At 44.7% G+C, this 12,127-nt stretch overlaps 1 protein-coding gene across 1 annotated transcript in view; it reads left to right on the top strand.

Moving 5' to 3' along the window:
- LOC134543033 (acyl-CoA Delta-9 desaturase-like) overlaps positions 1-12,127 on the top strand; it is a 74,006-nt gene that overhangs the window by 23,517 nt on the left and 38,362 nt on the right. The gene's annotated exons all lie outside the window — the stretch shown is intronic.

Raw genomic sequence — 12,127 nt, 5'->3', positions numbered from 1 at the left:
GGGGCAGAGGCGCCAATTTGTAGGATTCGCATTTGGGGGGGGGGGGGGGGGAAGGCTAGAGTTGTGCGGGTTGGTTTTAACTGACACATTTCTGTATATGTTGATTCCATGTTGTACACTGCCCATATGCACGCAATAAACAGAAAACTTAATATACAGAAAGTTTTCTATTACATATTGATTTGACGTTTACGTTTCACGGTCACGGTTTTACAATTTTCCCCACAGCGAGGTCATCTACACCCACGCTAAGTAGTACGATGGCCTGAGAAAGCCTTATGCCATCCTCCATGTTAAGTCACGCATACAATGGAGCTGGAAGCACGGCGGATGTGGTGTACCCACAACTGCGAGAACACATGCCCACGGCGGACTGGGTGTACCCGCGCCTGCGAGCACACGAGCCCACGGCGGACCGGGTGTACTCGCGCCTGCGAGCACACGAGCCCACGGCGGACCGGGTGTACCCGCGCCTGCGAGCACACGAGCCCACGGCGGACCGGGTGTACCCGCGCCTGCGAGCACACGAGCCCACGGCGGACCGGGTGTACTCGCGCCTGCGAGCACACGAGCCCACGGCGGACCGGGTGTACCCGCGCCTGCGAGCACACGAGCCCACGGCGGACCGGGTGTACCCGCGCCTGCGAGCACACGAGCCCACGGCGGACCGGGTGTACCCGCGCCTGCGAGCACACGAGCCCACGGCGGACCGGGTGTACCCGCGCCTGCGAGCACACGAGCCCACGGCGGACCGGGTGTACCCGCGCCTGCGAGCACACGAGCCCACGGCGGACCGGGTGTACCCGCGCCTGCGAGCACACGAGCCCACGGCGGACCGGGTGTACCCGCGCCTGCGAGCACACGAGCCCACGGCGGACCGGGTGTACCCGCGCCTGCGAGCACACGAGCCCACGGCGGACCGGGTGTACCCGCGCCTGCGAGCACACGAGCCCACGGCGGACCGGGTGTACTCGCGCCTGCGAGCACACGAGCCCACGGCGGACCGGGTGTACCCGCGCCTGCGAGCACACGAGCCCACGGCGGACCGGGTGTACTCGCGCCTGCGAGCACACGAGCCCACGGCGGACCGGGTGTACCCGCGCCTGCGAGCACACGAGCCCACGGCGGACCGGGTGTACCCGCGCCTGCGAGCACACGAGCCCACGGTGGACCGGGTGTACCCGCGCCTGCGAGCACACGAGCCGACGGCGGACCGGGTGTACCCGCTCGCGCTCAATACCCAGTTTGCCGTCGCGTGGAAAGCGGGAAGTGGCGTACATGCCGCGGGTGTCGCCGGCCGACGACAGATGTCCCCTCCACGCGGCCTCTGGGTCATGCGTCGCTCCTAGCCCTCTGCCTGAAGACGTGCCTGAAGGCTTTGTGCCCGTGCAGGAGTGTTGGTGATCGACGATCACTCGCCCCATCTCCTTCTTTCCTTTTAAGTAGGGACAGGAAAAATTCGCGGATTCAAAGACCTCTAGGATAGCCTCCATTATCCTCTGCACTTCTCAAGTAAACTAGCGTGTTCATTGGTTACTAAATTGTGAGTCGTCTCCACTGGGTAGCTTGTGATTCGAAACTTATTTGGTCGATAGTCTCTCATTGGCCCAGAGAGCTCCAGTTAAACCGCGATCCAATAGTAGAACCAGCAGAATTATACACATGTTTGAATTTCAGCCTACCACGAAATGAATCCGCGAATTTTTCCGGTCCCTACTTTTAAGGAAAGCAAAACCTATTTAAGGGGCCCGGCTCGTCAGGGGTGTATGTGTGTTAGTGAGGCGGAATGATAAGCGCGAAGCTCGCTGGTGTTTCTAGCGCGGTGTCTCCTCTGGACTGGCGCGCAGTATTTTCGTCGTCACAGGATAACTGTGAAATTTTAGCGGTGACCGGAAAATTAAACGGCCGAGAAATGATGATAAAGGTGTAATGCAAGTCCCTTAAGTGCTTTCAAAAATCTGTACTGTTTTTTTTTACGCCTAAAAATTACTCTGAAAACATGCGTTTTTAGCCATTTTAACTCTTCTACAAATACAGTTTAAAAACTTAATCAGAAATCAAAAGTACTTTTCGACCCTCGGCGAACTCTTTAAATGCTTTTCGTGAACAGACCCCACTGTGATATCTTGAGTAGTTTTCAAATCGCGTTGTTTTTCCTGAAGCTCTGCGCACCGTGTGTGTGCCCGGGTAGGCGGGGGCCTTAAGGTATATAACGGGGTAAAACCGGTCCGGCAAGGATAGCCCAATTTATTAACTAAGACTTTTATTTCTTATCTAATATTTACACTATTAAGTTAACTGCAACAATTTAAATGGCTGTCCACAAACTAATCACTCTTTCATCTAGTCCACAGTTTACATTCTCCACTGGAAATCGGCTCGACTGTGGCTCTATATACTGCTCGTCTCTTACCGCGCACCTCTGTTTCCTCACACGTTCACTAGTCTGCCGCGCATACAACACTACAATGTTTCAGTCCCCGATGTGCCTGTCTTCGCACACGAAGTCCGTTTCTCGTCACCCACTATCGCTCACCAAGTTGTCATACACCCCTCTTCATTCCACTCCTTGCGGGCCGGCTTCGCCGTTTATATACCTCTCAGCCCCTACCCCCCTTGGAAAGGTCTCGTAGCCCTCCGATGTGATGTTACAATTGAAATCCCAACTTAAAGCCATATTTCACATATTTATTTTTATGTAAAAGAGTTGTATATGGATGCTTTGAATTTGTAGTTGTTTGTTGTTACAGAAACATAGTTTTCAAAACATTACACTTGACATTTTATAATTTTTTTAAGGTTTTTAATTAACTCCTTTTTTATTTAATAACTTGTATTTAAAGCTATATGTACCGTCTGCATAGCAAAATATGTTATTATGAAATCTACAAATCAATAGCAGAATGTGCGTAATAGTACTGAGTGTAATTTGAAATATTATGGCAAAACAATGGTAAATTTTCAGATTTTTTAGTTGATAGTTTGCAACTAAAATTTTTTTTTTTTTTTTAGTAATTTGCAACACTCAAATCATATCCAGTTTTGCAACACTGAATTTTTTTTAAATTTCCCTTGCCCACAACACTCTTCTCTGGGACTGTACAGTAGTTGAGCCTGTGTTGCGCGCACCCACTGCCATTAGGCCGCATGGAGTTGTGTTTCTCCTTGAGGCAGCCGTTTGGTGCCTGACTCTGCATTAAGACTATTAATGGGTAAACAAACTCCGGGTAAACCCTGGGATTCTCGTCCACGGAAACGAAACAAACCAGTGAAAGCTGCAACTAGATATTGACAGTAAGGAAAAGAGTTTAGCGAAATACAGTAATAAGCTGAGTTTGATGAATACAGCATAGCATTTAATTTTACATGAAACAATACAATTTATTATTTGAAGTAATTCAATTCTTTCTTATCTACTTGAGTCTAAGTAAAAGTTAAAATATATTTTGAAGTTAATTACTCCCTTTTTGTTCAGTTTCTTTTTGACGTGATAACGTCTTATAAATGGATTAACGCCGGCTGCACGCACGAAAAATTGTCACGTTCCGCCTGAGCCGAGCGTGCAAGAACCGGCCAACCACCGTGCGAGAAAATCTTCTATAATATCAAACAGGTTAAGGCGGGCTTTTTAACTAATTGTTCGTGATTATATTTAAAGAAATTATTTAAATTTTATTTGCAAAAACTGTAAATAATATTTGAAAATTAAAAAAAATGCAATTTTTCATCAATGTTTTCTTATGACTTTATCACGTAAAATTATCGTCCGTAAACCGACTTTACAGACAACCTTTTTTTTTTTACATTTATCATATTCCTAAACATGTTTTGCCCGTCGTTCTAACACAAGCTATACACACGCTTATAATTTGTTTAAATATAATCACGAACAATTAGTTGAAAAAGCCCGCCTTAACCTGTTTGATATTATAGAAGATTTTCTCGCACGGTGGTTGGCCGGTTCTTTCACGCTCGGCTCAGGCGGAACGTGACAATTTTTCGTGCTTGCAGCCGGCGTCCATCGATTTACAAGACGTCATCACGTCAAAAAAAAATTGAAATTACAGAAAAAAAAAAAACCATAAAAGTTGAAGCCGATAGGTACTCACTCTTGACAGCCCCATCGGAGGAAAACATGAGAAATCGTTGATAAAGTCCGTGACGAACGGCCTTAGAGAGCCTTCGGATAAGCAATAAGCGTTTTCTGTTCGCCTTCAGCCTCAGCTTATGGCTCGGCCCGGATGCTGGAGTTGCATGCCCTGTGGCGACTTCCTTTCCGAAAGTGATTTTTCATTACAACTCACAGAGCCGCGTGTCCCGCTATGAAGCCGGGAGAAAGCTTACACACTGACTGCAGTTGTCCCGAGGTAGAACGACTTGGCTGCAGTCACACGGGTAGCTACCACAACGCCGAACGTACAATAACGCCGAATGCCAAATCGACCGCGACGCCGACAGCTAGAAAACTGTTGTGTACCACAACGCCTAAATACAGTAACGCCGAAAAATGTTGCTGCGGGGTGGGGGGGGGGGGGGGGGGGGGTGCGCCACAGGAACAAAATGAAAAACAACTGAATGAATTTGTGTGTGTTTCTTAAATGTATTTTAACGCCGAAATACCACAACCTAACCTAACCTAACATAACCAAACCTAGCCTTACCTAACCTAACCTTACCTAACCTAGCCTAACCTTTGTGGCAGACCTGCAATTACATTTTTCGGCGTTAATGTATTTCGGCGTTGAGATACACAGCAGTTTTCTAGCTGTCGGCGTTGTGGTCAATTTGGCATTCGGCGTTATGGTTTTCGGCGTTATTGTACGTTCGGCGTTGTGGTATTTCGGCGTTGTGGTGCGTCCCCCAGTCACACTATGACAGAGCAGCCACGTGGTCTCTCATCTAGCTGCACCGGCGAGTTCAAGCAGAGCGGGAACTCGTGTCATCAGCAGTCCAGGATCTGCACGGACTTCGTGTAATCAGACGCAAATATATGGGAACGTTTCACGAAATCTCGAACCATAACTTTTTTTTAGTTAAATGCTCAATTTTTTTATTTTCCTACTGAACGTCTTCTTTCAGCGATTAAAATAGCTTTCGGTATAGCCTGCAGATGCAGGTAGATCTCGAAATTGCCATGTCTTTCTTAACGTTCTATCAGTTTCTGGATCATTGTTGAAACTTTTGGAAAATTTTTAAACATTAAATGTAAAAAAAAATGTATGCATGCAAATAATTATTAGAATTTAAATAAATAAAAGGACTGGAGTAATATTATAAATAAGGTTGGTAAAGTATAAATTTTTTCAGATTATAAAATTTAAATAAATACTCAGTATTCAATAATAATATAAACACGTGCATAAAATTCATTTTTAATTTAGTAAAATAATATACCTAGATAAAATTTAATTAGTAATGAAACTCAATAAATATGCTGAATGTTTGTTCTAATTTATTAATTTTAATTATTTTATAAAAATATTAGTGAAATAGTTTATGATGATAAATTATACATACAGCAACATAACCTCACTTATATAAAAACACTTGTAAAATTTATAAACACAATTTCTATCACTAATATAGACAATAAATAAACTTTTTTTAATTATATGGACCAGTATTCATTATAAATCATTGGTATAAAATTTAAAGCACATATATAATTTTTATTTGTAGATTTGTAGCCTTTTTTTTTCACAGTCTCAATTTTTGTTGCATACTGCGCACGCATCGAAAAATTTTCTTTCATCATTTTCCCATTACGCTCCCAAATAATTATAATCTTACCTTACTTACATAAATACACTTGAAAAAGTTTATAAACACAATTTCCAACACTAATAATCACAATAAAGAAATGTTTTATTATTATTATTTATATGGACCGGTATTCCATATCAATCACTAAAGCATATGATTGGGAAACAAATACATATTTATATGTAGGCCTACGTACTTTTTTTTTCATCCTGTGAATAATTGCATGGTGCGCGCGCTACATAACCATCATGTTTTCCATAACGCATCTAGTTAACTATAACAACTTGGAAACTGGCAGCGCGCGGTCGCGTTAAAAGTGCGCTCGGAGATTACCCACAATGCCTGCCGGCGACCTTCACGCGCTGCGCGGGCCTAACCACGTGACAGAGGGCGGGACAAGGTCACGGCCTGATCCGACGTGCCGTGACGCGGCTGGTCACTTCCTTACCTCGCCGCGCCGCGCTGACCAGAACACCGCGTCTGACGTCGGTTGGCAAGGATGGGTTAGAACCTCCATGGGTGTCGCAAGGATATATATTTTTGGGGGGACTTGAACTGATTTAGTTGTTGAGGAATATCCATCCCCTGTAAAAAAAAAAAAAAAAAAAAAGCGGGTGGTCCGGGGGTCCTCCCCCGGGAAAATTTGGGGTTTGAAGGTGCAAAAAGGTGGTTGTTAGGCATTTTTCTTTCCTAAATATTCTAATTATAGTTGGTTGCAATATACAATTTATTTTTTATAAAACATATTTTCAGAGAACAAATTTGTAAAAACACAGTTAACATATCTGTATTCGGTATCGGACCTGATTTTGATTTTACACGAATATCGAATTAAAAAGGGCTCACCACATACTACGATTGGACTAATTGCACCATGCGCAACATATGGGTTATATCACAGAAATCATATTTTTAATATAACTACGAAACTAAATATATTATTGGAGGGGACGAAATTGAAGACTTTTATTATTGGGGGGGGGGGGACATGTTCCCCCCCCTCCCGGTTACGACGCCCATGGACCTCTGTCGCTGAACACAGACCTTCTATAAAAAAAATTGGTTGTCTGTAAAGTCGGTTTACGGACGATAGTTTAGCGTGAAAACGTCATAACAAAATTTGATGAAATGATTGCATACTTTTATGAATAAAATTGAATCATTTTTATTGAATTACCACTATTTTTTTGTATGGATACAAAGAAGGAGTGAAATGAAATATACAATTTAATTGATGAATTTACTTCTATTTGCACTCATTAATTCAAAATATGTTTATTACTTTAACGAAGAGATTATTTTAACTATAACTTTTATTCATGTTTGCTATTTAACTTCTTCCAATCTGTGTTATTCTGTTAAGGATAGGACGATGATAGGAAAAGTAGGAAACGAATGGGAGTGTTTCAAGTTTAATGTGCCTCGAAAAAGTCAAATCGATGGTTGTTCCAATCGAGTGGAAGAGAGATGATATACGCGGCGCAAGCGTACAATGAGCGTAACGGGACACAGCGTAACGGGACACTTTTTCGTGCGTTCAGCCGGCGTTCATCGATTTATTAGACGTTGCCACGTCAAAAAGTAATTTGAAACTGTTTCCACACTACCAATCCATGTTCAAGGAGACTGCTTTTCTGGTTAGGTTCATTCCGAATAAAAAATATTTTCAACTGCAGACATAGGCCTACCAATATTTATTTTTTTAAATTGTTGAATTAAAAGAAATTTTACGTTTGGAAATTTAAAGTAAATTTTAAAATTACATATTCAGTCCACAGAACAGATGTATATATAAATACATATAATAAATATGCTTGGATAAGGTTGCTTCGAATCGAAACTACGAATATTTGAAACCATAACATAAAAGAACTCCACTCAGTTCAGTAGGTTCTTACTTAATTACAAGGTGTAACTCTTCAAAAAAAGGACTAGCTGAGATCCCGGTTCGCGCGCGTCTGCGCCAGAACCCGCTGCAGTAAACTACTGGCACGGAAGATGGGGTGAATAAGGTGGGCGTTGTCACGAGCTGTCGCATAGTGGGCGGCGGGTGGCCACCTCGGCTCCTGCTGGTCGCTATGCGCTGGTGGCCACCTGGGCTCAGGCTGGTCGCTATGCGCTGGTGGCCACCTGGGCTCAGGCTGGTCGCTATGCGCTGGTGGCCACCTGGGCTCAGGCTGGTCGCTATGCGCTGGTGGCCACCTGGGCTCAGGCTGGTCGCTATGCGCTGGTGGCCACCTGGGCTCAGGCTGGTCGCTATGCGCTGGTGGCCACCTGGGCTCAGGCTGGTCGCTATGCGCTGGTAGGCTTCTCGGCACACTGCCGCCTCGTGTTCTTCCGAGCTTCAGGAAAACACGCAGTTTTCGATCCGTGGAAAGTCTGATATCTGCATCGCAGGAAGACGTAATTAAGTCGCTTCCCTTGCTCTTGCACAAGGGATGTCCTTGGGGGGAGGGGGGTTGCTGCTACTAATGGCAGTATGCAGTGTTGTTGGAACAGCTAGTTACCTGTTCACTTGCATCCAGTTCACCCCAGGTTTAACCAGCCTTCATGTCGTTGGGGCTGAAAAGCAAAATTAATCAAAATATATTTTTAAAAAATAGGGGGGTTGTCTGTAAAGTTTGTTTACGGGCTATAATTTTACGTGATAACGTAATAAGAAAACATTGATGAAAAATTGCATACTTTTTGATTTTCATATATTATTTACAGTTTTTGCAAAATTTTATTTAAATAATTGGTTAAATATAATCACGGACAATTTATTAGTTAAAAAGCCCGTCTTAACCTGTTTGATATTAAAGAAGATTTTCTCGCACGGTGGTTGGCCGGTTCTTGCACGCTCGGCTCAGGCGGAACGTGACAATTTTTCGTGCGTGCAGCCCGGCGTTAATCGATTTATGAGACGTTATCACGTCAAAAAATTGAGGGAAAATTTGTGACAAGTGTAGCCGTTTTACCGTCGATAAAAAAACACCCGCGTTTTGATCCCATTTTGGGCTCGTGATGGGACGTATCCACAAGACACTGGGCATTATTCCGAGGGAACTTTAACGTGTTAGGTGGTCGAGCGGTGTGGTTGGCCAGTGGCCAAGTCTTGGTGGTCAAAATGGCCAATGGGTGGCCACGCCAGTCTGCAGTGTGGCCATCTCTCGGAGCAGCGTGGTGTGAGGTGTCGCTTCACGGATAATCCGGCAGGCGGCTCTGGGAGCAGCGCAGGCGATGTTACTGAAGGATCTTGTTCGAGACGTCTCGCGGAACAGGTCTGGTGAGGGCGCCTTCGCAATTACACGATGCAGAAGAAACGGCCGACCAAAGAGTAGCTATTAACACGTGGTCGTGTGATTATCGTAATTGGTGTGTGACTTTCTTCTGCGTCGGCTCTCGTGCGAATATTCACCAAGTCATTCCGATCCACTCCTTCAGTACTGGCCCAGCCGCTTCCAGCCTTTTGTTGACTTTACTGTCGACGAGTCGTTACACTGTATTTAATTATTTTTCTGAGCGGCTGTTTAATGAGTGAGTAATAATTTTTTCTTTCTCGGGAAGCCAGTGTAGGCTGTTTTGATTTAAATCAAATTCATTCAACAATACTCATGCGATAATGTAATTTTTTTGTCGTGACAACGTTTAGTAAATCGATGAACGCCGGTTGCAGGCACGAAAAAAGTGTCCCGTTACGCACATAGTCCCGTTACGCTGTGTCCCGTTACGCTCATTGTACGCTTGCGCCGCATCTATCACTCTTCCACACGATTGGAACAACCATCGATTTGACTTTTTCGAGGCACATTAAACTTGAAACACTCCCATTTGTTTCCTACTTTTCCTATCATCGTCCTATCCTTAACAGAATAACACAGATTAGAAGAAGTTAAATAGCAAACATGTATAAAAGTTATAGTTAAAATAATCTCTTCGTTAAAGTAATAAACATATTTGAATTAATGAGTGCAAATATAAGTAAATTTATCAATTAAATTGTATATTTCATTTCACTCCTTCTTTGTATCCATACAAAATAGTGATAATTCAATAAAATTTATTCAATTTTATTCATAAAAGTATGGAATAATTTCATCGATGTTTTGTTATGACGTTTTCACGTTAAACTATCGTCCGTAATCCGACTTTACTGACAACCAATTTTTTTTTTATGATTCTTTCTGGTGAGTTCCTTTCTTGCGTGTCAGACCGAATCCTGGCACCAGCCACTGTTCCGTTGCCGACTGGAGTGTCTTCATGGGGACGCGGGGACAGGTTATTCCGACATTACGGCCGACGTTCTCTCGTTCCCCTCCCACATATGCGCCCTAATAGGGTAGGGTGGGAGTAACATTCCAGTTCTCCTTGATTAGACATTCCAGAGCTTTTAGTAAACAGAACTGTGAGGGATCACTACCTCTTGTTTGATCGGGAGGGTAATGCAACTTCGGCAATGACCAGCGGCTGGGGCCACCAACCCAGCATAGTCGCCGCCTCAGCCCCTCTACCACACTCAGCTGACCAGAAACATTTTCACAAGATCTACGAGCTGCGCGCACATGGGCTCAGTACCTGCTTCCTAAAGGACAGAATTCTGAGTTTGCTCCGTATGGTGGATCTTTTCACATGGCAGGTGTGAGCTTTAATACCCATCCTTACCATGGGTCCCACGGGACCTGAAATATTTTACGTTATTCAGACGCGGCACGGTTCTGAAGGCCTACGGCCACGCACAGAGGTTGAGGAACCCATCCCAACATGATACGCCGCCGGAGAGCCCCCAGGACACCACCAGTGCAAGCCCCCCACTGTGGGCCTGGCGAGTACCGACACGGCCCATGCCTCTCACATCACTGGGACCCCTCGGTCACCCAGGTGCTCGTGATCAGCTGACCAGACTTGTACATTAGGTTCACACCTCATAAAATTCATCAATACTCCCCCAGGCATATGATCCCGTTAGGGCGTGGTCCTGATTAGGAGAAAGATGGGACTTTTACATGCCTGACACTGCTAACCAGAGCCTAACATGGGTTCCTAGAACCGGGAAATATATTCGCCATTTCCAATCGCGGCATGTTACTGGTGAGCGCACGGCTAGGTCGAGAGGTTGACCAGACAGTTGGCTGTGTCCTGAGCCCTGAGACTCTATCAGCGGGACGCGGGGACTCGGAGGGACTCGGAGAGACTAGGAGGGACTTGGAGGAGGGACCGCCGCTGAACCTGACACTTTCCACGGCCGCGGGGACTGCTGATTATCGCCCCGGCAGGCCGTCACGACCTGGCGTCGCGTCTCCCTCTCGTGTTCCGCGTTACGAGACTGCGGCCCGCGGGAAAGTGACGACTTTCATTTTTACTGAATTTGTTCTCTTCCGAGACGTTTGCGATTCATTAGAAAGTGATGACTTATCAGCGGCATTTAACAGCACGAGAACCAAGCCTGAAAATCGCGAAACAAAAAACAAGTTTTCACTGCAGTCTTTAGATATATAGATAAGTATATATAAGTATATATATATAAGTATCTTAACATCATTGATATTCACCGTAGTACTAATCGATATAGCAGCGAGTTCATTTAACTCCAGGATGGACTCAAATTGCCTATATACTTATATATAACCAAGCCTTTCTAGAAAATGCCCACTGGTATAGACCGGAAAAAAATCCGCGATTTCAATGACCTGTAGGATAGACTCCATGATCCTCTATGCACGCGGGAAAATGACATCTGCTCATTGGCTACTGACTCGTGATACCTGTTAACTGGGACGCTAGTGATTCGATACTTCTTTTTTTAAAAGGTTTTTCATTGGCCGAGTGTCATTCAGATAAACTGTTGCCCAATCACTGATGCGGTAAAAAAGGCAAACGTTTTTGGATTCTAGCCTATCGCGAAATGAATCCGCGAATTTTTCCGGTCTCTACCCACTGGTCACACTCGATTGGTTAGTCACTTCTCCTTTGTTCATGAACGTCTGAGGGTCGCGTCAAGGGCTCTGTGAGGTCCAATCATCGCCGTGGAGCAGATGGCACGTGATCTTCAAGTCTGCTCCGATGGCCAATGAATAGAGACCGGAAAAATTCGCGAATTCATTTCGCGATAGGCTAAAATACAAATAGTTATTATACCTAGAGACCGGAAAAATTCGTGGATTCATTTCGCGATAGGCTGAAATTCAAACATGTGTACAATTCTGCTGTTTCTGCTATTGGCTCGCAATTTAACTGGAGCTCTCTGGCCCAATGAGAGACTATAGTCCAAAGAAGCGTCGAATCACAAGCTACCCAGTGTAGACGCCTCACAATTTAGTACCCAATGAACACGCGTGTTTACTTGAGAAATGCAGAGGCTAATGGAGGCTATCCTAGAGGTCAT

This window comes from Bacillus rossius (genome assembly GCF_032445375.1).
Source record: "Bacillus rossius redtenbacheri isolate Brsri chromosome 9 unlocalized genomic scaffold, Brsri_v3 Brsri_v3_scf9_2, whole genome shotgun sequence".
NCBI classification, from domain to species: domain Eukaryota; kingdom Metazoa; phylum Arthropoda; class Insecta; order Phasmatodea; family Bacillidae; genus Bacillus; species Bacillus rossius.
Note: the sequence above shows the minus strand (reverse complement) of the source record. Positions and strands in the feature narration are given on the sequence as shown.